We start from the raw sequence: 27700 nt of genomic DNA on the forward strand, positions 1-27700 counted from the left end.
GTCTTAAATCATAGAATCATAGAATATAAGGGTTGGAAGGGACCCCAGAAGGTCATCTAGTCCAACCCCCTGCTCGAAGCAGGACCAATTCCCAGTTAAATCATCCCAGCCAGGGCTTTGTCAAGCCTGACCTTAAAAACCTCTAAGGAAGGAGATTCTACCACCTCCCTAGGTAACGCATTCCAGTGTTTCACCACCCTCTTAGTGAAAAAGTTTTTCCTAATATCCAATCTAAACCTCCCCCACTGCAGCTTGAGACCATTACTCCTCGTTCTGTCATCTGATACCATTGAGAACAGTCTAGAGCCATCCTCTTTGGAACCCCCTTTCAGGTAGTTGAAAGCAGCTATCAAATCCCCCCTCATTCTTCTCTTCTGCAGGCTAAACAATCCCAGCTCCCTCAGCCTCTCCTCATAAGTCATGTGTTCCAGACCCCTAATCATTTTTGTTGCCCTTCGCTGGACTCTCTCCAATTTATCCACATCCTTCTTGAAGTGTGGGGCCCAAAACTGGACACAGTACTCCAGATGAGGCCTCACCAATGTCGAATAGAGGGGAACGATCACGTCCCTCGATCTGCTCGCTATGCCCCTACTTATACATCCCAAAATGCCATTGGCCTTCTTGGCAACAAGGGCACACTGCTGACTCATATCCAGCTTCTCGTCCACTGTCACCCCTAGGTCCTTTTCCGCAGAACTGCTGCCTAGCCATTCGGTCCCTAGTCTGTAGCTGTGCATTGGGTTCTTCCGTCCTAAGTGCAGGACCCTGCACTTATCCTTATTGAACCTCATCAGATTTCTTTTGGCCCAATCCTCCAATTTGTCTAGGTCCTTCTGTATCCTATCTCTCCCCTCCAGCGTATCTACCACTCCTCCCAGTTTAGTATCATCCGCAAATTTGCTGAGAGTGCAATCCACACCATCCTCCAGATCATTTATGAAGATATTGAACAAAACCGGCCCCAGGACCGACCCCTGGGCACTCCACTTGATACCGGCTGCCAACTAGACATGGAGCCATTGATAACTACCCGTTGAGCCCGACAATCTAGCCAGCTTTCTACCCACCTTGTAGTGCATTCATCCAGCCCATACTTCCTTAACTTGCTGACAAGAATACTGTGGGAGACCGTGTCAAAAGCTTTGCTAAAGTCAAGAAACAATACATCCACTGCTTTTCCTTCATCCACAGAACCAGTAATCTCATCATAGAAGGCGATTAGATTAGTCAGGCATGACCTTCCCTTGGTGAATCCATGCTGGCTGTTCCTGATCACTTTCCTCTCATGCAAGTGCTTCAGGATTGATTCTTTGAGGACCTGCTCCATGATTTTTCCAGGGACTGAAGTGAGGCTGACTGGCCTGTAGTTCCCAGGATCCTCCTCCTTCCCTTTTTTAAAGATTGGCACTACATTAGCCTTTTTCCAGTCATCCGGGACTTCCCCGGTTCGCCACGAGTTTTCAAAGATAATGGCCAATGGCTCTGCAATCACAGCCGCCAGTTCCTTCAGCACTCTCGGATGCAACTCGTCCGGCCCCATGGACTTGTGCACGTCCAGCTTTTCTAAATAGTCCCTAACCACCTCTATCTCCACAGAGGGCTGTCCATCTCTTCCCCATTTTGTGATGCCCAGCGTAGCAGTGTGGGAGCTGACCTTGTTAGTGAAAACAGAGGCAAAAAAAGCATTGAGTTCATTAGCTTTTTCCACATCCTCTGTCACTAGCTTGCCTCCCTCATTCAGTAAGGGGCCCACACATTCCTTGGCTTTCTTCTTGTTGCCAACATACCTGAAGAAACCCTTCTTGTTACTCTTGACATCTCTGGCTAGCTGCAGCTCCAGGTGCGATTTGGCCCTCCTGATAACATTCCTACATGCCCGAGCAATATTTTTATACTCTTCCCTGGTCATATGTCCAACCTTCCACTTCTTGTAAGCTTCTTTTTTATGTTTAAGATCCGCTAAGATTTCACCATTAAGCCAAGCTGGTCGCCTGCCATATTTACTATTCTTTCGACTCATCGGGATGGTTTGTCCCTGTAACCTCAACAGGGATTCCTTGAAATACAGCCAGCTCTCCTGGACTCCTTTCCCCTTCAAGTTAGTCCCCCAGGGGATCCTGGCCATCCGTTCCCTGAGGGAGTCGAAGTCTGCTTTCCTGAAGTCCAGGGTCCGTATCGTGCTGCTTACCTTTCTTCCCTGTGTCAGGATCCTGAACTCAACCAACTCATGGTCACTGCCTCCCAGATTCCCATCCACTTTTGCTTCCCCCACTAATTCTACCCGGTTTGTGAGCAGCAGGTCAAGAAAAGCACCCCCCCTAGTTGGCTCCTCTAGCACTTGCGCCAGGAAATTGTCCCCTACGCTTTCCAAAAACTTCCTGGATTGTCTATGCACCGCTGTATTGCTCTCCCAGCAGATATCAGGAAAATTAAAGTCACCCATGAGAATCAGGGCATGCGATCCAGTAGCTTCTGTGAGCTGCCGGAAGAAAGCCTCATCTACCTCATCCCCCTGGTCCGGTGGTCTATAGCAGACTCCCACCACTACATCACTCTTGTTGCACACACTTCTAAACTTAATCCAGAGACACTCAGGTTTTTCTGCAGTTTCGTACCGGAGCTCTGAGCAGTCATACTGCTCCCTTACATACAGTGCTACTCCCCCACCTTTTCTGCCCTGCCTGTCCTTCCTGAACAGTTTATAACCATCCATGACAGTACTCCAGTCATGTGAGTTATCCCACCAAGTCTCTGTTATTCCGATCACGTCATAGTTCTTTGACATCACCAGGACCTCCAGTTCCCCCTGCTTGTTTCCAAGGCTTTGTGCATTTGTATATAAGCACTTGAGATAACCTGTTGATCGCCCCTCATTCCCAGTATGAGGCAGGAGCCCTCCCCTCACAGACATTCCTGCCTGTGCTTCCTCCCGGTATCCCGCTTTCCCACTTACCTCAGGGCTTTGGTCTCCTTCCCCCGGTGAACCTAGTTTAAAGCCCTCCTCACTAGGTTAGCCAGCCTGCTCGCGAAGATGCTCTTCCCTCTCTTCGTTAAGTGGAGCCCGTCTCTGCCTAGCACTCCTTCTTGGAACACCATCCCATGGTCGAAGAATCCAAAGCCTTCTCTCCGACACCACCTGCGTAGCCATTCGTTGACATTCGTCTTGTTTCTGTTTGGCAGTAGTTGAAGGACTGAAGCTTAATTTAGCAAAGAAGGAATTAACCCCATTTAGTTGAATACATACTTTTCTATTTCCTATCCACCCAATGCTCATGTTGGGCTGGAATTGAAGAGTTAACTGTTTTGATGGCGCTCAACACTACTTGGAGTAAGCAGTAGCCAAACTGACTCCTACAAGAGAACCTACCTTACAAGAACTTCATCTGAAATATGAGAGTAGGGTAGAGATTTTTGGTCAGATTATAAAAAGAAATGAACAAGGAGCTATAAGATGGCAATGCAAAGCTGCTGAGATTTGGTCAGCTTCAATAAGAGTGCTGACCATTTGAGGCAGTACCAGATGAGGTCTCAGGGGAAGAGAGGAGAGCTTTTTCCCCCAAGGTAGGTAAACTAAACACCTACTATCATTCTAATGGGAATTGTTCTTGACTAAGAACTTCAGGCTTAGGTGCTGAAATAGTTTATATGAATCCTGTTTTAAAACTGTGGTATTTATCTGTTTTCGGTATTCTTGAATACTAATTTGTGCTTTTGAACACAAAATAATTGTGTTGATAATCAAAGTGACTGACAGGTACTCTGCCTTTTAATATAGGTGAGAGCAGGAAAGAGAAGACCTCCTTCCACCACAGTTCAGTCTGGAAGCAGAATCAGGAAGAAAGCAAGGAGGTGGCACTGGAAGAAAGAGGCTGAATAAATGTACTTGAGCTACCACCGAGGATCGTCTCTTGAAGACAGTGCAGGTACCATCACTGTAGAAGACAAAAGAAGTCAGTTTTGCAAGCTTTGGTTTGCACCTAGCAGAAATTAAAGTTCCTGTTGTCAATCTATCTCCCAACTGCCTTTGTACTCCATAGAATCATAGAATCATAGAATATCAGGATTGGAAGGGACCTCAGGAGGTCATCTAGTCCAACCCCCTGCTCAAAGCAGGACCAATCCCCAATTAAATCATCCCAGCCAGGGCTTTGTCAAGACTGACCTTAAAAACTTCTGAGGAAGGAGATTCTACCACCTCCCTAGGTAACGCATTCCAGTGTTTCACCACCCTCCTAGTGAAAAAGCTTTTCCTAATATCCAACCTAAACCTCCCCCACTGCAACTTGAGACCATTACTCTTTGTCCTGTCCTCTTCTACCACTGAGAATAGTCTAGAACCATCCTCTCTGGAACCACCTCTCAGGTAGTTGAAAGCAGCTATCAAATCCCCCCTCATTCTTCTCTTCTGCAGACTAAACCAGTTCCCTCAGCCTCTCCTCATAAGTCATGTGTTCCAGACCCCTAATCATTTTTGTTGCCCTTCGCTGGACTCTCTCCAATTTATCCACATCCTTCTTGTAGTGTGGGTCCCAAAACTGGACACCGTACTCCAGATGAGGCCTCACCAATGTTGAATAGAGGGGGATGATCACGTCCCTCGATCTGCTTGCTATGCCCCTACTTATACATCCCAAAATGCCATTGGCCTTCTTGGCAACAAGGGCACACTGCTGACTCATATCCAGCTTCTCGTCCACTGTCACCCCTGGGTCCTTTTCCGCAGAACTGCTGCCTAGCCATTCGGTCCCTATTCTGTAGCTGTGCATTGGGTTCTTCCGTCCTAAGTGCAGAACCCTGCACTTATCCTTATTGAACCACATCAGATTTCTTTTGGCCCAATCCTCCAATTTGTCTAGGTCCCTCTGTATCCTATCCCTGCCCTCCAGCGTATCTACCACTCCTCCCAGTTTAGTATCATCTGCAAATTTGATGAGAGTGCAATCCACACCATCCTCCAGATCATTTATGAAGATATTGAACAAAACCGGCCCCAGGACCGACCCCTGGGCACTCCACTTGATACCGGCTGCCAACTAGACATGGAGCCATTGATCACTATCCATTGAGCCCAATAATCTAGCCAACTTTCTACCCACCTTATAGTGCATTCATCCAGCCCATACTTCTTTAACTTGCTGACAAGAATACTGTGGGAGACCGTGTCAAAAGCTTTGCTAAAGTCAAGAAACAATACATCCACTGCTTTCCCTTCATCCACAGAACCAGTAATCTCATCATAGAAGGCGATTAGATTAGTCAGGCATGACCTTCCCTTGGTGAATCCTGCTGACTGTTCCTGATCACTTTCCTCTCATGTAAGTGCTTCAGGATTGATTCCTTGAGGACCTGCTCCATGATTTTTCCGGGGACTGAGGTGAGGCTGACTGGCCTGTAGTTCCCAGGATCCTCCTTCTTCCCTTTTTTAAAGATTGGCACTACATTAGCCTTTTTCCAGTCATCTGGGACTTCCCCCGTTCGCCACGAGTTTTCAAAGATAATGGCCAATGGCTCTGCAATCACAGCCGCCAATTCCTTTAGCACTCTCGGATGCAACTCGTCCGGCCCCATGGACTTGTGCACGTCCAGATTTTCTAAATAGTCCCTAACCACCTCTTTCTCCACAGAGAGCTGGCCATCTATTCCCCATGTTGTGATGCCCAGCGCAGCAGTCTGGGAGCTGTCCTTGTTAGTGAAGACAGAGGCAAAAAAAGCATTGAGCACATTAGCTTTTTCCACATCCTCTGTCACTAGGTTGCCTCCCTCATTCAGTAAGGGGCCCACACTTTCCTTGGCTTTCTTCTTGTTGCCAACATACCTGAAGAAACCCTTCTTGTTACTCTTAACATCTCTTGCTAGCTGTAGCTCCAGGTGCGATTTGGCCCTCCTGATTTCATTCCTACATGCCCGAGCAATATTTTTATACTCTTCCCTGGTCATATGTCTAACCTTCCACTTCTTGTAAGCTTCTTTTTTATGTTTAAGATCCGCTAGGATTTCACTGGTCGCCTGCCATATTTACTATTCTTTCGACTCATCGGGATGGTTTGTCCCTGTAACCTCAACAGGGATTCCTTGATATACAGCCAGCTCTCCTGGACTTCTTTCCCCTTCATGTTAGTCCCCCAGGGGATCCTACCCATCCGTTCCCTAAGGGAGTCGAAGTCTGCTTTTCTGAAGTCCAGGGTCCATATCCTGCTGCTTACCTTTCTTCCCTGTGTCAGGATCCTGAACTCAACCAACTCATGGTCACTGCCTCCCAGATTCCCGTCCACTTTTGCTTCCCCCACTAATTCTTCCCGGTTTGTGAGCAGCAGGTCAAGAAAAGCTCCCCCCCTAGTTGGCTCGTCTAGCACTTGCACCAGGAAATTGTCCCCTACGCTTTCCAAAAACTTCCTGGATTGTCTATGCACCGCTGTATTGCTCTCCCAGCAGATATTAGAAAAATTAAAGTCACCCATGAGAACCAGGGCGTGCGATCTAGTAGCTTCTGTGAGTTGCCGGAAGAAAGCCTCGTCCACCTCATCCCCCTGGTCCGGTGGTCTATAGCAGACTCCCACCACTACATCACTCTTGTTGCTCACACTTCTAAACTTAATCCAGAGACGCTCAGGTTTTTCTGCAGTTTCGTACCGGAGCTCTGAGCAGCTCTGGGCAGTGAACCCTGTTCCCACCCTACACCTGGTGTGGAGTACATCCTCCAAATGAGGAGCAGAGCCAAGGTTCCACCCAGTCTGTGCCTTACGTGTGAGGTGAGACATAGGTTCCATGGTGGTTTCTTTCCTCTCCACCCTTAGACAATATGCGTACCTGGTGCTGGGGCATAAGGACACCTTGCACCACAGGCATTATCTGGTTTTAACTGAAGTTCTCATGTTCCACTGTATTCTGCTTTGTGTAAAATTATAGCAGGTTGCACATTTTCAGCTCAGACATAACTGGGCTTCATTTTTATTTTTTTATCTGAAACCCTTTGTGTACTCAGTTAAGGTCACTTGGATTTCTAGCTCCTTATTGCCCACTTGAATCAAGTACTTTGGTATCAAAGTGACCTTAATTTCAGCCACAAATAGATGCAGGCACAAAACTGCAATTGCACTTATTTGTGATTTGCAATTTAGTGGTAGAGACTAGCTTTACAAAATCTGGCTTTTCATTTACAAGGAAATGATAGGCATTTATTCAAAGAGTTGAATTGATCCCGATAGCTTTTTAGTGTCCTGGGGAAAAAAAATATTTAATAAGTGTTCTCAAGTTTTTATACCTAATCGCTCTCCAGCAACAAAGTATAAATTGTTTTGAAATAGGTTTTAAAATTTACAATGCTGCGACTATAAAGAAAGGCGTGCTGCCCATTCTTTCCTTAACAGTGAGCTGTAGCTGACGAAAGCTCATGCTCAAATAAATTGGTTAGTCTCTAAGGTGCCACAAGTACTCCTTTTCTTTTTGCAAAGACAGACTAACACGGCTGTTACTCTGAAACTCTGAGCCCAGTTCTTGTGCCTCTATCCGGAAAATAAACTTCAAAATCTTTGAAGCAATATGTTACAATATTATAATGCATAACCACTGACCCACAGACAGCATGGTTTTCAGGTTACTGCATACATAAATGCAACAAAAATTATTAGAGGGCTGGAGCACATGACTTATGAGGAGAGGCTGAGGGAACTGGGATTATTTAGTCAGCAGAAGAGAAGAATAGGAGGGGGGGATTTGATAGCTGCTTTCAACGACCTAAAAGGGGGTTCCAAAGAGGATGGATCTAGGATGTTCTCAGTGGTAGCAGATGACAGAACGAGGAGTAATGGTCTCAAGTTGCAGTAGGGAAGGTTTAGGTTGGATGTTAGGAAAATCTTTTTCACTAGGAGGGTGGTAAAGCACTGGAATGGGTTACTTAGGGAGGCGGTGGAATCTCCTTCCTTAGAGGTTTTTAAGGTCAGAATTGACAAAGCCCTGGCTGGGATGATTTAATTGGGGATTGGTCCTGCTTTGAGCAGGGGGTTGGACTAGATGACCTCCTGAGGTCCCTTCCAACCCAGATACTCTCTGATAACAGAAAAGTCTCAAACTTATGCTCAAATGACAGAGATCTGAACTGAGCTAAAGGAAAATCTCACTCTCCACAAGAGCAGGACTTTTATACATCCTTTGGCCAGCCACTAGAGGATGGGGCAACCACAAAATGATAACCATTTGAGCAGGTCCATCCAATAAACAGAGGAGAGAAGGCAGAATATTACAATATCATATTTATCTGGTCAGCCATGGTTATGCTCTTGATCGGGGGTTGAAGGGGAATAATGTGTGAATGTAAAACAAACAAACTAGTGAGTGGTCTAAAAAATACAAACATATTGCAGACAGTCAGAAATACAAGATTGAAAAATGAACTCAAGCTGACATGAAAAGAAAATTGGCTCCCAGATGATCTGCAGGCATAATCCTTTCTGACTGAAGAGCGCAAGTTCAGTTCCTCCACTGATTCATCAGAAATTTTATCCTGGAAGGAGATGTAACACACATTTTTCTCCCTAAAACAGGATAAAAATGTTAGGATAGCTTTAGCAGTTCACTTCCTCAAGCCACCACCACCACCTGAATGGAGAATTGAGAGAACTGACCTGAAAGCTGGCACCACCTATGTTGGTAATAACAAAAGACATGAAGACCATTAACTGTCTTCCTTTTTCAAACCAGAAGGGAGCCATTTTGTGTTACTGGAACAAAGAATATAGTGATACCATTGTCATTCAGTCTGGAGTGACTCATGACCATGAGTGCCAAATTTAGGACAGACTGTCAAAAAACCAGGGCAGAAACCCTAAATGGGTTATATGTTCTATAATTAGATTTCACCAACCACTAATAAGTATTAAATCCTAAAGCACTCTGTCTTACCATGGAGTTAATGGCAAGCTGGACTAAATAAATAAATGGTCACTTACACCAAACAAATTACAATACTCAACTTACTTCTAAAGGACCAGTCACTTACCACAGGTCAACTGTACTCACATCAAACCAAACAACACCTGGAATAAATCTTTAGTCAGTTTAACTACAAAAATAAATGTTGTTGTTTACAAAGTTAAAACAGGAAACACAAAAGAGTTAGAGATTTATAAAAGGTAATATAATCTACTATACATCCTTTAAGGCCGACCTGTGCCAAGCAGCATGGGAATCTCTTGCTTATGTTTAGGCACCTTTGCCCCTCAGAGTCCAGACAGTATAAAGGTCCCAGTTTCTCCTTGCAGGGATTTTTATCCCCTTCAGCCCAGAATCCAAGATGAAGGGATGAGTTCATGCACAAGTCTCCCCTTCCTTGAGGAGTCTATAAGGTCCCTGTCCTTTGATGCTACATAATGCCTCTTTTGCAAGATGAGCACTTTCACCAAACAGGGAAAGAAGCATTAATTGAGGTAATCACACAATTAGAGGTTTACAATGCAAACATTCTATATAACTTTATACAATGGGATACAGATAGTATAAGCAGGATTAATACATGAAGCATCCAACAAGCATTCTTAGTCTAAATACATTGTTATAATACTAATATCTATTTTAACTATACAAACTCCACAGGTAAGCCAGACTAGTTTCCAGCTATGCATTTGTCAGTATTCAGTGAGCCTCTGGGCCATTGGCATGAGCTGACACCTAGACTGCCAGCATCACAACCATCATTGGTCATTTTCTTTAAGTTTGCAGTACCTAACTACAACTGGGAAATGAGTAACTGCAGTTGCAGCTGGTGTTCATGATCAAATGAATTCTGAGAAGTGTCACATACTTGATCCTTTTGGATAATGACCCAATTATTTTTTCCATAGTAGATACTTAATTAAAGTCACAAAATCAGGTTCCTGTAATTGAAGGACAGACTATACTCAGCCTTTGTTAAAACAGCCATGAGCTAGAGAAGTGCTATTATTAAAAGGAGTTCTAGAGATTAAGACCAGAAGGGACTGCCAGATCATCTAGTCTGACCTCCAGCATCCCACAAGCCGACACCACTACCCAGCACCTGAACACTAAACCCAATATTAGACCAAAGTATTACAGCTCATAGGAGACTAAACTATTTAGTCCAATTGATTAAGACTTTAGTCTGGGAGAAGAGTTCTCCTGTTCTGGTACTATGCCCCTCTGATCAGGACCAGAAATTAGAAATGATTGGTATTTGGAAGGTCCTGCATTTGAGGACTTACAGTTAAACTAACAATAGAAGTAATATTCTGAGGTTATAAACAAAGGGAAGATATTGTGAAAATTTGGTTATTTTATATTATTTTTGTCGAATCTCAACTGATCTGGGTGGTGATAATTTGGAAGTTAATGTACAGTTAAAATCAATTCTATTTCTGTGGTCAAGCGAAAGAATTCCTCCACACTAGTGATAAATTTGGCTTGGTTAATTAAGTTTAGCTAACCATTGTTTCTTAGAAACATTATCATTCTTTCTCCATCCAAGTATTCTCTGGAGAGCTATATACTGAGAACTTGTTTGTAACACTCCTCTGGCTACATCTCTCCAAATAAACTGCTAGAGTATACGGGAGAAGGTATCTGAATACTCACCGGTCAATAGGTCAAGTACCGTAAGTCGGGGACTTTGGATCCAGCAGCACATTTCGGGTTTGACAATACATATGTTGCATTCCAAAGGATTCTTTGTGGATTCTGCTATGGTATTTATGACATAATCTCTTCCCATCACAGTCAGATAACTGAAAGTGTCCATCAATAAGTGAAGAGGAGAAACACTTGCATGTGTGATTTCATGAGGGAGGTAAGTCAACCATCACATGTTGAAGAATCTCAGCCAAATAACACACATTAAACCCGAGTGTCTCAGTGCTATCCCAGGAGGAGCTGTATGCAGATGTTACTAGGGCATTTACAATACAAAATCCCTTCTTAGAGAACTAAATCAAAGCTGCACCACTGAGACCCATGAAGCTCAAGTTCTTTGTGGCACAGTTTCCTTGAGCAATTTTTATAAACACTTCCTAAACACTTTATGAGCTATGAAAACAGTTGGGGAAACTGTGCAGCCACGTAAAGGTCACATGCTAAGTACATTCCTGGAAAATGTTCAGTAAGAATTGGGAACCAGCAGTACACTGACAAATGTTGTGGACCTAAGGCAAGCCTCTACATTCACACTGCATTCGGTTTAACCATTTATAATAAATCTAATACCCCTATTAGAATTTACAAATTTTTAATGTATAGATCTATAGTAAATGAGTTCCACTCACTAAACACTTATCTTAATTTCACTCACTCAATTTGATTCTATAAATCAGGCTGCTGGAAAAAGCAGCTGATGTGTTGGAGTATGTATATATTTTTCCCCGCTCTTGTTTCTGGTCTAGACTATGGACTAATTGTTTGTAAAATAATTCATTAAATAAATGCCATTTGTTGTATTAGCTGACTTACGTTTGCAATTTCTGTAAATTCCATTACTTGTATCATGTCCTCCTTCTCTTAAATTGCTGGGTTCTGCTAACTTGTTTTGGATTGTGTATGAGTGCTTATTGACACAGCTATCTGAGAGTGACAACATGTAACAGCATATAAGGTGTCCAATACCCTGTAGGCTACCTGAGATCAAATATTAACTGGGCTGATTACAGTTCAGAGAGGACCAAATCCTGCAAGGTGATGAGCATCTCTGGCAAGGTACTGAGTGTCCTTAGCTTTCACTGAGGTTAGTGGTAGTTGAAAGTGTTCAGCACCTCACAGAAAGAACTTAAACATAAGGCAGGATTGGACCTAGATTTAGGGCTACACTTGACTTCAAATATTGTTGTTTCTGACCCAGATCCCTGTCTTTTTATTTTCATAGTCTGCCTTTTATTGGTGATCTTGTCACCCAGGCGAGTAGACGCTACTCTTTACATAAGTCAGTGATAAGTACGTGTCTCTGTAGGTTGCATTAGGAACACCCAAGTACAGCACAACAGAGCGTACTTACAGGAATACAAGTGGTGACTCAGTTATCTTCAGACTCTCTTATCCAGTCCGTCTTCACTGGTCAGCTGAATGACTTGCATGCTGGAGGGAATGGGAGAATAAGGTTAATAATGGTTATGGTCAAGGGTTTTGTGGTTATGAGACTAAAATCTGTTTAACGGATCAGAACATAGAATGGATGAAAAAATAAGCAATGGGAAGGTACTTAGACACACCGGATTAATTTGGATGCTAACTCAGCAACCAACCTCTAGTTTCAGAAGCATGGGGGAGATGGGGTAATTCCCTGCAAAAGGGGTAAACAGCTAGCTAAAGAAACTTACATAGTGCTGCTGTTTAACCAAGACTTAAGTGGGTTGGGGGAAAACAGAAGTAGTAGATATAAAAAGAATTTTTACTCAAAACTGGCAACTTCTATGACCCTGCACAGAAATATACGATGAGGTAGAATTCTGTAAGTTTAATAACCCTGCCTGTAATCTGCTGCGAACCTCTTAAAACACTTCACAAGTAATAGAGAAGATTATCTATACAGTAGCTATATTTCTCACAATAATGTAGCAACCTTAGAACAAACGAATAAAATTGCAAAGATCCTAGAAATTTTTCAATCTTGATTTTCTGTTCAAGTCTAGGGGACTACTCACATGCTTAAAGTTAAGCACTTGTTCATGCACTTTGCAAGGTCAGGGCCAGAGTGCTCAGGACCAAGCAGGATGGAGCTCCAGGAGAGTTGGCCCCACACTAAGCAGGGGGTAGCTGTCTTAAGAACTGATTTTAAATGTATAGGGAAGAATTTTCAAAGTCACTTAAGTGACTTAGGATCCCAAATCCCATTGACTTTCAATTGGACTTGTGCTCTTAAGTCACTAAGGTGCTTTAGAAAACCCCATCCATGAATTATATATATCACAACAGTGAACCTTTAGACATTCACTTCTCATAGATTTGTTTTTTCTCAGCACAAGCTTAGTAAACTGGCAACATACTGATTTTCATTGGGAATCTGTGTTCTCAGATAGTGTAACTGAAAACTACATTCTGTTTTCATTGTGATGGTCACTAACTCTAATGCTAAATTTCCTTAATTTTGTCATGTTTTGGTCAAATTCCTCATCTGACTTTTTTTCTTTTCTTTTCTTTTTTCTGCATACAAAAAGTAAATGGGGCCACTGAGATCATGGCAATAAATCTGTCCCTACTCTAGAATGCTAACTGCTTAGTAATAATCCTATCTAAAAATTGCATTATAAATCTCAGTTTCTTGGCTGATTATTAATTTTTCTTTTTAAACAAAGGGTTCAGTCAACTGAATGGACAATACGCTAATCTCCCCCTTTTTCCTAAAGGAAGAAAAGAGATTCAACTGACAAATTAATTGAAAACAACAAATCCCCATGTACTGATAGTTTCAATCAAGTATTTTAGTGGTGCTTCAGGAGAACTCTTTCCCACACATTTCTAAAGTTGTGGCAGAAGTTAACTACCATGAAGCTTCCTAGGGGTGAAATTCACCCCACTTCCTCCCACATACAGGCTAAGTGATCTGACTTTTTGCAAGGGTTGGGCAGGTAAAGACCTTCCCACCAACCTGCGGGTAGGTGTGCTTCAGGGCTGCCACGTGGCCTCTCTGTAACTGTTACCCTATCTGGGCTGGAATAGCAGAAACAGTACCTCTTCATCTACAAGCCATGGATTTAGACTACTAGCATCATGTCGATACAAATCTAGTAGTCTACAGATCCCAATCTGTTGGGGGCTAGAATGGAGCCCTGCTTCGCAGTACAGAGGAGGAGTACAAAGCTACATTGCAAAGCTATTCCCCCTCCCAGTCGATGTGGTGCCCAACAGGTATAGAGGGTAGCCCTACAGGATCTTTCACTGAAGTTTATATCATGATAAATGAATAAAATTTGGGAAAAACTAACACACTGTATAATCTCTCTCAGGGGTGGGCAAACTTTTTGGCCTGAGGGCCACATCGGGGTTGCAAAACTATATGGAGGGCCGGGTAGGGAAGGCTGTGCCTCCTGAAACAGCCTGGCCCCCTCCCACTTCCTACCCCCTAACTGCCACCCAGCTCCTTGTTTCTTGACTGCCCCCTCCCAGGACTGCCTCCCAAGACCCCACCCCCTATCCAACCCCCCCCCTTCTCCCTGTCCCCGACTGCCCCGACCCCTGTCCACACCGCCAACAGGCCCCCTGGGACTCCCATGCCTATCCAACCCCCGTTCCCCATCCCCTGACTGCCCGCCCCCAAAACCTCCACCCCATCCAACCGCTCCTGTCCCCTGACTGCCCTGTCCCCCAGAACCCTTGCCCTGACAGGCCCCCCAGGACTCCCATGCCTAGCCAGCCCCCCCATTCCCTGACCGCCACCACCCAGAACCTCCGCCCCATCCAACCACCCCCTTGCTCCCTGTCCCTTGACTGCCCCCTAGGATCCCCCGCTCCCCAGCAGGAGCAGCAGGTCAGAGTGCTGGCAGTGCAATGAGCTGAGGCTGCAGGGGAGGGGGGACAGCAGGGGAGGGACCAGGGACTAGCCTCCCAGGCCAGGAGCTCAGGGGCCGGGCAGGACAGTCCCACAGGCTGTAGTTTGCCCACCTCTGATCTATCTGCTTATTGAATTCATTGATAGGATACCAAGATTTAGTCAAAAATATTGTCAAAAGCTTGGAAGTTGCTATTCAGGAAGTAATACAACCAAATCAACTGGATTTCCTAGAGTATTAAGTTCAAATAGTGCCAAACTTTTTCATTATAGGATAAACCTGTAGAAAAGCAGCCCTCTTCCCCATAGCTGGATTACTACTAGACACTGAAAATACCTTTGATCATTTCAGTGCATAAAACCTAGTCACAGTGGATATGGATTAATTTTGGCTAGTTTTTTTATTGACTTAATTTAGATTTCCTACACAAATCCATCTGTGGGAAGGCAGACACATATTTATAACAGAAAAACAGTAATATATTAGAGTGGTTTCTTTTGCATATTTCAGGATTATTAGCTTTTAGGCATTTGCCAATTTACAGCCGATGTAAAATCTTACAAACCACAAATGTGGAGATGCTTCACCACTAATGGCTAGTGAAGTGCAAAGGCTTGAGTGGATTCAAACTCTGTTCACATAAGCCCACAAAGATTTGGGTGCTTTTCCAAGCCTCTGTGGGCTGGAGATTTTTGGAGTTCCAGAGCTTCTTGGTTTTGGCAAGGCCAGAAATACCAAATGGGGCAGGCTTTCTTGTGATCTATCTATATTTCTACTTCTGGGAAAACAAAGATGTGCAGAGGTGCAAAAACACTTGTTTTTATTTTATTCTCACTAGCCGGCACCATGACAATATGCTTATAAGGCAGTCCACACAAGTTTCCATTAAAAGTATTCTTAAGTGGCAATGCTTTAGGGCTCTTTAGAGCATTTCTTGGTGTAAATGTAAAACATTTATAACCTTCATTTACAACTCATTTTACTGGGTATCACAGACTTGTAAAGCAATTTATCTGACAGCATAGGTAACAAAATACTGCTTACCATTAACTCTTTTCTTCTTGCCCTGTTCTTCCTTTGCCAGAAAAAGTCATTGCCTAATTGTCTTGCATACTGTAGAAATCAGTAGCTACAGAGGGATGTTTCTGTTCCTTGGTCCCATCAATGGATTCTGTATGGGTTTTTTTTGCTAAAGGTCCTGCTGTTTGAAAGTGATACATTTTCAGTTCTCTCATGGATTTCTTTCAGTAATAGGCTGGAGATAAATTCAATCTCCCTTTACTTGGATACACAGTCCACACACTGTGAGAAAAACAGTTCGGGCAGAACATCTTGTTGCGAAATCTCTAAGTCCAGTCCTCTATGTAGGGCAAACAGGAGGTCCTCCGCCATGTCTGCTGTGCTAGTTTTGTAAGCCACGAGGGAAGCATGTAAGAGTCACTGTCCTTGGTAGCCTGAAAGATTCAGAGACCATGGGATTGCCCAAAATGGAGGCATCCAAAAACTTAGTGGAGTCAAACAACGTACAGTAGTTTGCTGAAAATATGTGGGATAGTCTGTATTAATGGAACACATCCCCTGGACTACCTGTCTTTTCCTTCACTTCCTCTTTTCCCACCTTCAATCTTTGTTAATTTCCAGTGAGCAGTAGCTCCACCTACAGCAAATACAAATGTTTAATTGAAAAAGAGGCAGTACAATTAATTGGTTCCTGTTGTTTTTACAATGGAATAGACATACTTTATAATGCACACTGAATACAGAACGGTTATAAGTGAGCGCCTCCAATCAACTCCTTGTAGGATCAGGCCTCTACATTTAGCAAAGTCTCCAAACATACTACTCACTTATGGTACAATATCAGATGCTTTCTAAAATGTTTGCTTAAAACGAAAAGGAATTTGTACATAGTATAAAGTTTTGAAAAAAGCAGACTTCAGCTGCAGTTGCAAATCTATCTAGGAATTTCTATAGTATCTGAGCACCTCACAATCTTCAGTGAATTTATCCTCACAACACCCCTGTCAGGATGGGAAGGGATATCATCCTATCATACCTGGGGAACTGAGGCACAGAGAAATGAAGTGATTTGCCCGAGGTCAGACAGGAAGCCTGGGGCAAATCAGGGACGAGAACTAGGATGTCCCAAGGCCTAGGTTAGCACTCTAACCACAGAACCATCTTTCCTTGCTGCTGTTTTCTTTATGAAAGAAACCTTATGGAAGAATGGATAGTCATGAAGATGTGTCTTGACTATTGATAGAGAGAGCTCACCCCTCTTTGTTCTTGATTCAATATTACTTACATTGGTAAAGCAGGAGTAATTCCATTGGAATTAATGGCATTTGCACAAATATAAAACTAATGTGAGAGCAGAATCAGGCCCCCAGATGCTGAAATTCACGATGATTCAAGCAAAACAAGAACATGCTTTTAAAAAGTTAATTTAAAACCACACAGTAGATGCAAGGTTCAACTCTATTTTTATTTTTTCAAAATTAAATTATGGCCTCACTCTCATATAGATCATACGTATCTACGGAGTTGAAACATTGCTGATGTGATTCCCCAAAAAAAGCCTGAAATAAATTCTTCCTGCACTTGGTAAAATGTTGAGCAATCCCTATAAAACTTCTCTCTTGACTGAAATCTTGTCATGTTAAATGCTAATGAACACTTCAAAAAGAATGGAAGAGAGGGAATTCTGTAACAGGAGTGACTGTTTCGTGGAAATAGTTCAGGAAGATAAGCAGTCAGACAAGGACAATGATGAAAATCTATGAAGACATTGGTACAGATGTTCAGGGTACAGACTGAACATTGTTCTACTTTTTGTTGTCTACCTTTGAGACCATCCTTAGTTACAGCTAGTCCATTAAAAGCTATATCCATCACTGCAAATACTCAAGGGTAAATCTGAATAAAACTATAGGAAGGAAATTCTGCAGATTAAGGTTTTGGCAAAATGCCTTGTGAAGACGGTATTAGCGGAAATATTAGTCTATAGAATTTCCTTTCTCCAGTTGTGTTCAGTCCATTAAAGGTCACTGCTAAGAGACTATCCAACCAGGGTGTGCTGGTATAGATTGCAGTACGAAAGAGTCAGTTCATGAGACCTAGAAGGTTTAGTTGACTGAGGAAGGAAAGTGGGCAGCCTGCTAGGAGTTCTTTGATGAACTAAAAGAAAAATGGAGCATCACATTCACTTGTCCAAAAGAAAACTGAACTCAAAAAGCTGGCTAGTGACGGAAGCCAAAAGGAAAGCTGAGAAGTTTGAATTAAGATTAAAAAAAAGTCTACTCTATTTTCTAACACCAAGGTGCAAAAGTAGTCACTGGAATCTAACCCATATAATCTGACTGGGGCCTGGAAATAAAGCCCTGTTTCTTACTACCATTTTTGTGCATCAGACTCCTATTATTTAAAGCAGGCACAAAGCTGACGGTTAACTTCTATACCTATGGTTTATTTGCTAATTGTGCCTCACCTATAGTTTCCTTTTTTTAAAAAAAAAAAGATATTGCAATACATACAAAACACTACCAAAAATGAAACATTAAGAAATCATCATGAAAATATTTTCACACACATGGGGCACAATTTTTCATTTACCTGCCACGTGGATATACTTGTTTTATCTGGGTACAATGTGTAATCAGTGATCCTCAGGCTCCTTCTATGCTCCCAAATAGGATTTATTCCAGATCTGTATCATTTCCACTTTGGCGCAAGTGGGTTTCCAAGAGGTCTGGCACAGAGGGATTACTGAAAGAAAGAGTCATTAGATTGAACCAGACAGACTGGTTCACTGGGTCACAGCACATTCTTGCCTTTAGGTGGAATAATTGGTACGGAGCAACTTCTTCCAAATTAGGCTTTCTAAGGAGAGATAGATAGATAATAACGTTCTTGGATGTATATGAATCCTAGAACACAGGGTTACATGCCAACATTAGCTCCAAAGTTAGTATATGATGTTGGTTCTGAAAACACAATTTTTTAAATTAAAAAAAAAAAAGCATGCTGGAACAGATATTGTACTAATTTCATATTTCATTCCCTTTAAAACTACCTTTTTCTTAAGATAGGCACACTGAATTTTCAAAAGATAATAGCACACAGCAGCAAGAATAAATTCAGGAATACATACTGCAAATAAATCTCCATTTGAAATTATTTTTTGAAATGTCAGCATCAATGGAATAGAACTCTCTCCTAATTGTTTGAACATTTTCTGTGAAATGACAGAAGAGGCGGTACAGCTAAAAATTCAATAAACATTTTGTGGCATGTTAAATACATATCAGTAAACTGACTTTTGCAGTATGTCAACACCTCTACTCTTGTCTGCTGGGTGCTACAGGTTGTACCATGCCACAAGCTACCAGAGACATGGCATAATTTAGGTAGAAACATGAAAAGTAGGTCTGACATCTGCCACTTCATAGAAATACCTGCAACAAAACACTGATATCCTTACTGATTTCTTATGACAGATAACTTCGTGGTGACAACAAACATGATTAAATGGGAGATCTCCAGTACAGGAGGTACATGATCTTTTGCCTTTGTGTGAAACACAAACTTCTAATGGATCCGTTAAATACCAGGGGCAAGAGCCTCAGCTGGTGTAAGACAGTGTAATTCCACTAAAGTTGGTGGAGTTTCACCAGCTGAGGATTGGACCCAGAGCATTATACTAGTAAGAGAAAGACTTAAAGCACTCCACTTTGAGTTATTTTAAAATTTCTTTGTGTGTTTTTATTGCATTTGTGGCCCACACAATGGGATCTCTCAAGAGAAAAATGACAGACCAAAAAACAAAACAAAACCCCACACTACTCACACCCTAAAATCATACCAGAGCAGTGGTTACATGAATGTCTGAATAACTAAATGGACATGAGGCATTCTCTCTGCACTCACTCCAGGTGCAGCACTCCTGCTCCCAAGAGAACCTGGTCCAGAGGTTCTTTCCTCCTTGAGACTTTACATTCAAGTGGGAGGTGGGGAGGAAGAGATTAAAATTGCTACATTTTCTTCCTTAAAGGTACTATGGCCAAAAACCTTTACATCTCAAACTTAGGCTTTTCAAATATTTTGCTAGGTTCTTCCTGAGCAAGGTTACAGTAAGGAAGGACCTCTGTTGTTATATATTGTATCAATACATCAGATATTATATAAATATAGTGAACTAGTAAGGGAATTTGACCTGTCACTGTGGATAACTGACAGAGAAATCAGTCAATTTCTGCTCTCCAGAGGTTGGACTCCCCATAGAATGGATTTCTTTGCTTCTGGTGGTGAAAGAATTTCAGCAGGAGCTCAGCATTCTCCACACACAAAAGACCCTTCATCTCTTTTAGGTTCTGAAAACAAATAAACAAACCAACCAACCATTTGTCTCAGGCTGGGATAGGAGCTGGTATAGAGGAAAAAAATACTTTCTACAGTGAAAGAAAAGTTAAAACTCTAGCTCCTTCCTGCCCCATGCACCGTAATAATACCCCTTTTGTTCCCAAGTGACTGGATTTCCTGGAGACCTATGAACCCGCACAGATCCTTGTTATTTCCTCTCCCCCGCTTTTTAATATGGAAAGTTATTAAACTAAATGAGCGGCTTCTCTTTAGCGTGCCCTCTCTGGTCAGGGTGGCCTTGTTTTTGACAATACATGCAATGAAGGGAAGAAGGGGAAGTTAGGTCAGAAGACTACACTGGCCAAAGATTATAAGAACATCGGACGGAAGAAATGTTACTTAAATCAATTAGTCTGTAAAAGTGACAAAATGAAACCTAAACTTTGATGAGTCCATTAATCACTCAACTCCACAGCTATGGGCCTTGGAGCAAAACTGGTCTCCACCTATTAATGCCCTAATCTATAAGCTATTTTGTATGGGTGCCAGCATCTGCCAGCACAGAACCCTTTATAGGTTTGGGGTGTAAAATGTTCAGGTGATAATAACTTCCAGAATCAGAACTGGGTAAACAACAGAAACAAATATTTGAGATTTTTTTAAAGTGATTAAATGTGTATGTACTTGGGAATATTAGTGAATTGTTCACCAGATCACTAAAAGGAGTGACTACAATGAAACACTATTCAATTCATAGGATAAATTACTCATTGAATAGCATTCAGTAAACTCTACACATAACAAGTCTAGGAATAGAAAGAAGGAAACTCAGGCTCATAAAAAAATGCCCACACCAATTCTTCTGAGACCTCTCACTGCACACAAATACAACAGTAACAAAAAAATTAACCCAGGGGAGAAGCAGTGAATCTTCACCCCACTACAGTAACATTTCTGGACTTCAGAGTCTGGAATAATCCAGCATAGAGTAATCTTTGGGATTCTTTTATTATTGCAGTATCTGATGGCCCCAGTCAAGGATTGGGCTGGGTGCTGCATAGTTAAGCAACAAGAATAAATAATAGTCTCTGTGAGCAGAGCTCACAATCTGGTTTTATAACAAGAAGCAAGAGGTGAATACATAGCTAAATGAGGATAGGGATGTGATGAGGGGATAAGGCAATTGCAAAATAAGCATGCTTTGCATAATAGGTAGAAGCCTCAGTTTGTCATAGGAATTGCTGTACCAGATTAGACCAGCAGTCCATCTACACCAGTAGCCTGTCTCGCATAATAGTTGATCACAGACACTTTAAAGAAAGGTGCAAGAAACCCTGTAATAGACAATTATGGAATAGCATGCCTCTAGGGGGATTTCCTCATCTCCATCAGTTCGTGGTTGGCTTAAGCTCTAAAGCATGAAAATTTATATCCCTCAGAAAACCTTTTTTATTCATTCTAAAGTAACTGTAGGTATTTTCATTATCCATATAGATGCCTAATCCTTCCTGGAATCTAACTAAATTCTTGGCCACAACATATTCCCAGCACAAACATACTATAAATGTGTTTGAACAATTTTAGTTCCTGAAACAAGAATATTCTAGAAAATAACCAAGGAGCCCATTCTGTGCTTGGCATTCTGTGTCAACAACTATGAATTTAAATCTAGCCTCAAATAAAAGGCTAATTATTGGAATCCTGACCATGTGTTTAAACGATATGGATATGAACCAGGAAATCTCTCACATAGCAACATACTCATTCTAGGCAGAGAAGGATTCAGGGTTGGTTCTGCCATGCAGAAGTGTATGGACAGTTGGGAGTCTCATTAATAACAGACTTTTAACTCTTGGTATGTTGTCAAAATGATGTTTTAACACTGAAAAAGTGTGAAGGATCCAATACATTTCCTAAAAAGAAAAGGAGTACTTGTGGCACCTTAGAGACTAACCAATTTATTTGAGCATGAGCTTTCGTGAGCCACAGCTCACATCTGATTCACATCTGATGAAGTGAGCTGTGGCTCACGAAAGCTCATGCTCAAATAAATTGGTTAGTCTCTAAGGTGCCACAAGTACTCCTTTTCTTTTTGCGAATACAGACTAACACGGCTGTTCCTCTGAAACAATACATTTCCTAGTGAAGGTGAAGGCAAATTTCTCTCACATTCAGGATTTTGCAGTTCTTGAAAGTGTTGGACCAGATTCTTGGGTGCCAGCTTGGCACACTGTTGGCCCAGGATCAGGGAATGAGCTTTATGCCACTTGGGCAACACCCTTCCCCATGATCTATAGTATTTATAGTTGAGGATCTGTCACATTATATTATTTTCTCATGAAGTAGAGACAATTCACCATCAGATTTTATGGTATCTGTATTACTAAACACAAAAGCACCCCAAAACAGTTTGCGGTTAAAAGAGTCGTCATATTGCTACAATCTATATCCATTTATCAAACTTAAAAAGTTATTAAAAGCTAGACATGAACAACAATGCACAGTACATGAACTCAGAGGTGATTAAAACCTCTAGAGGTCCCTATGTCAAATTACAGCTGGGATGGATTTTTTACTATTGTAGAAATATCAAATGAGGATAATCTTTCATTGGACTATTAATCATTTGGTTACTTTCCTACATCATGAACTGCAAAACCTAATTTATTCTAACTCACTTAATGCATTCTTTCCAGGATACATTTATTCTATGTATCTGTCATTCTGATATGTATTAGATAATGTTAGCACTTCCTTTCAAATGTGCTAACAGGTGGACAGTTGAAAAGTTGAACCGTCGAAGACGGCTGATGTTGCTGGAAAAGGGCGCTCACCATAAGCCTGATCCAGCAACAATTTTACATGGCTTTCTGAGCTATGCAAGTCCCTGAAGGCTGCAGATGCTGGCCCTGGGGCCAGACAAACTATGAAAAGGAAAAGTCAGCCTGCTGCACAAGCCATGCCTCCCCCATAACGTCTCACCCCAGCTCTGTAGGCCAAACAGCAGAGCTGCTTGTGCTTTACTGCTCTCAACTTTCAATTCTCAAACCTCCCTGCGGTAGGGCTGAGCAGCTTAAAGCACTGGCCTGCCTAGATCAGAAGTGTGTTTTCTCTTTTTCTCACTTTCAGATTTATTCTGGTGGTTGTTAATAATCTATTTTGTAACATTATGTCCTATACTTCTCAGTGTTGGTTTTAGTTTACCTGTATTTCTTGATAGCTTAATCACTCTTGCCAACCCAAGGCATTAAAAAAAAAGTCAAACTCCCAAAGGTCATGAGATTTGCTTACAAATCATAAATATTTGTTGGGTTATTTATTTGCCTTCTTGTTTCTGAGCCTTTAAGATTGAGGGCTAGAAACTTACTTTAAAACAAACAAAAAAGACTCATTTAATTCCATGAATCCAGAAGCTGAGGCTTTAAGAAGAGATCCAAATATTTTAACACTCAAGACAAAATTATGCGAATTGACAACACTGGTTTAATACAAATACTATATAAAACCTCTCCATACAAAGTTACACCATCTTTGCTGAATAACATATCGCATTGCCCCACACAATCTCCTATCATCCATTATTTAAAACTGGAAGGAATGTATGATACTGTAATTTAGAAAACAAAGTTAGACCTGGATAAATGAGAGATCTGAGAAGAGAGAATTAGGGTGCCTTTAACAAGGAGAGTTGCAAATTAGTCCACAATGGGAATATTACCATAAATTCTAGCAAAAAGGCTGAAGACTGAATGTGAATGGAACCCGAACTATCCCCTCACATCTACAGGTGGCTCCTTCACAACAGGCTTGAGACACTTGAATAGGGTAGTATGAGAAGCTTGTATTTCTACTGTGCCTGCTTTACCTGTTCTATCTGTACTCTCCCCTGCTGCTAACTCCTCTGCTTCCTGCCTGTCCCGATTTTCCCTGCACAGCCATGCCTCTCGCCCCTTCCTTCCCTTTGTTCCTAATCTCCCCCCCAGCCCTCCATCTTCTGTCCCACTCTGCTCCCACCCATATCCCTCACGCCATATTGTCTTGCATCTCTTCCCCCTCCCATCACTCTCTACCTCTTCCTCTTTGCATTAGAGTCTAGCTGCTTTCTGTTCCACACTGCTTTGGCATCAACGAAGGGAGCACTGAGAGCACAGAGAGAGTCTTCCTGCTCTAAGCCCAGTGCCTGGTGCCACAGTGGCTCACAGCAATGAGAGCAATAATTACAAGTGAAAGTTCTGGACAGCTCATGCAGTCATAGGAACGGCACGTAGGCTTAGTCCAGTTGGCACATAGGATCTGTGCTGCAAGGGATCATGTTCAGTGTAGATGGAATTTTCACAAAATTTAGATGCTAACCTGTAACAAGTGTGAACTAAATATGTGCAAATGAGACTTTTTTTTGGAGGCTTATAACTTAGCCAAATTTTCATGGAGACAGGAAAAGGGACCTCCCTGCCACCAGACTGCCAGCCCTGCCAAATTTGAAACCCAAGCTAGGGCTTCTCAACAAAACATGTGCAAGAATTTTTTTTAACTTGAGCAGTATTTTTCTCTTATCTCATTCTTGCAATACGTCGAACCATTTCAGCTGAAACATTCTCCAAGACAGTCTTAGGCAGAAACCCACCATGGCAAATTTCAGCCCTAACAGTTTAAGTTTGTCAAAGTGATAAGCAATTGAAAATAGGCTGCTATAATGCAAAGTGTAACTACCTGCACGAGTACCATATGTCTGTATTCTTTAATATTTGCTGTGTTTCTGCTGTGACTGTTGGTCATTTGTCTATCGCTATATATTAGCAAATGAAAGTTAAGTTTAGTGGCAGTTAAGGTATCCTCAAGACACACTTCATCTACCCAAAACCTTAAAACAATGGAAATAAGTTGTTAAGAAGAAAGATTTGTGCGTTCCTTTACATCTTCACATGGGCCACCATGCTCTCAGGTTTAGTGTCTGTTTTTTGCCATTTCAATGAGATTTTTACAAAGAGACTTAGAGCTTCTTTTAATACTGAACTCTGTAATACAACCATAACTACGGTTCAGCTACTGGTGCTTTATAGGAAGGTACTGTAACACTGACGTGTAAGTACTCTTTCAGTCTGTGGAGGTCTGGAATACTCCATGCTACCCTCCAGCTATCATGGAGAGACTAGATACAGTGCCATCTCCCTCCCGCCTCCCCACTAGCAGAAGGCAAGTGTGACTACTGTGACAGCTGGACTTGCACATAACTGGCAAAGAGGGGGATGGGGTGTCTAGCATCTGCATGACTCAACAGTGATAGAATCAAGCACTTAGGGGAATGCAATGTCTACCATTGTGACTAGCCACAGCATCCTCTGATTCTTCTCATCCCCCTCCTACCTGCTTGCACACATACAGAGGGGCTTATCCGAACATTGCGCTAAATGCTTATAGAATGTTGATAGTGTTATTTATGCCTTTATTTGGCTGTTTCATCATCCACACCTTTATCATCCTATTTGACAGCAGTGCTCTGGGCACCTCTTGGTCAGAGCATAGCTGAGCCAATTTGGACTCTGCATTGCTGCTAAATACAGCCAATAAAACTGCTCCTCAGCCACACATCGACAGATGTTTCTGCTTTTTCCCCCCGACCAGTGGGAATTCCATAGATCTCTTCTCCTGTTTTCTATGTACAAATGCCAGAACAGTTGAAATCTGGAAAGTTACAACTCAGTGTCAGGAACTGACTGACCAAGAGTGCTTGAACCTAAAGAAGGGCTGTCAGGAATAGGGAGTCTGACAGACTAACACGAGGCATATGCCAACTTGGATTTCACGTCTGAAACGGCTTTATAATCTTTTACAGCAGTTGAGGAGTACTTTATCCTCAACAGCTGTCTTCCAATTACTTATTCAATATCTGTAACAAGTGCGAGAGAAGAACTTTCCTCCCACCCCTTCCCAATATCTGTAACACATGCACTTGCCTAGCAAGGCAAATTTAAAGTGACCTCTTATTTTTCACTTTTATTGTTTACATGTGGTAGTCTCATTTTGAAGCTTGAAATATATAATTCTGAAGTCACATAGGTATCCTTTCCAAGAATATCTTATTGCCATTAATAATTCGACCCACATATTTTAAGTCTCAGGATATTTTCCTAATATATTAATTAATGCTATACTACAATGTGACACTTCTGGCATATATCACCAATTTCCCCCCCTCCCCAACATTTTGTGTAAATCTCTATGTTTTATAACTAGAGAGAATTAAATCTGCTATCAAAACAGATTTTCATTCATCCTGGGAGTGCCATAAAATTGTAATGTCTTTATTATTTAGTGTGCTATATATGTCAGGAACAATTTTATGTTTTTCACAACACTGAGCAATTTCTTCAGTGCTGCAGGATGCATATTCCCTATGGTTTCCCCATATTGCCTAAATAAAGTGATTCTATATCAGACAGAGCTAGAAAGCTATTCTTTGAGAGATTACACATAATATTTTATGATTTTTTTGTGTTGTCAAATCAGTGGATGGTTAATATCTAGGATACTTTCTTTACTTATAATTTACTATTAACATATGCATTTTAATTTTATCATAATATGAACTTAGAATTCACCAACATTATCCAACTTCTCTCCTCTACAGCTCTGGCCATTTGTGTCTCTCTGCTTCAAACTACTATTTGTGAACGTTCACATCTCTTTTTAGAACACATAGACAAACATTTTCAATCCTGTCTGCCTAAAGTCAGATACCTTTTGTGCATGTTCAGGAACCTAAATAAAAGTGCCGTGATTTTCAGAGGTAAGGCACTCCCAGAGATCATTTTGAACTCACCAACCTCTTAGGATACTGTGACCGAATGCTCCACTGTATTCACTCCTTACACACTACTGTAATAATCATTGTACAAAATATGCCCTGTGAGCTGTAACAACTCACTGGTCAATATCATCATAGTGAAGTGTATATAGCAACACTGTGTGTAAGGTTATGAACCCCCGCCCACGCCATATGATGTTAAAGACATATGTTCAAACTCACGTAGCCCCAATTTGGCAGAACTGATCATGGAAGCCTCCATTTCCATAAAAGCTGTAGACAGAGTCCAAAGACAGAGAGAGCAAAGAAAGAAGACAAAGAATATCTGCATTTCAGCATACACAAGTGGAAAGAAACAACATAACACCTCTTCCCTACTAGGTTCCGTATCTCCTTGCTCTCAGCTGGATAGAACTTTATCTAAGGGTCACTCCGTCTCAGAAAAATGCATTTTAAAGGCCAACAACTATAAAGTAGGGGCAAAAATGCCAAGTTATGTCTTCCTAGCCATCTCTCTCGAACCTCAAATAACAAAAGAATTCAGCTCTTTGACTCTGGGAAGGATCCTGACCTGAAGATTGGTCTGTAATGCTGTTGGGAGCATGTGGTAAGCATTTTACCTTGAACCAAGCCTAGTTTTATAGTTTTAGTATCAGGAAGCATTTTATCTTTATTTCTCTTGTAACCATTTCTGGTTTTAATGTCTATACTTGTACCCACTTAAAACCCTACCTTCTTTTGTTAAATAAACGTAATTTTTTTTCTTTAATCAAAACTAATCCAGTGTTGTGATTAAACTGAGCTGTGTGGTAACTCCATTTAAAAAGGAACAAGTTGCTGTATATTGTTCCCTTACAGGGATAATGGACCTAAAATATCTGAACTAATATTTTTTGGGGGAAATTCAGGACTGGGCACATGTTGGGGTCAACTTGCATGTAGTAGCCAAGGCTGCTAGAAGCCAGAATGTGGCTGGGGTGTTACTGACAGGCTGCTGGGGGGGGTGAGAGTTTCTGGACCAGGGCTGTGGCTATACACAGACACTCAGGGTGTG

General features: G+C 41.8%; 1 long non-coding RNA gene across 1 annotated transcript in view; it reads left to right on the top strand.

Moving 5' to 3' along the window:
• Positions 1 to 3573: 3573 nt before the first annotated feature.
• Positions 3574 to 27700, top strand: part of LOC142071745 (uncharacterized) — a 63208-nt gene continuing 39081 nt past the window's right edge. The window contains exon 1 of the long non-coding RNA XR_012667934.1: positions 3574 to 3926. This is a non-coding gene — a long non-coding RNA (uncharacterized LOC142071745). The remainder of the gene's footprint in view (positions 3927 to 27700) is intronic.

This window comes from Caretta caretta, chromosome 4, assembly GCF_965140235.1.
Source record: "Caretta caretta isolate rCarCar2 chromosome 4, rCarCar1.hap1, whole genome shotgun sequence".
NCBI classification, from domain to species: domain Eukaryota; kingdom Metazoa; phylum Chordata; order Testudines; family Cheloniidae; genus Caretta; species Caretta caretta.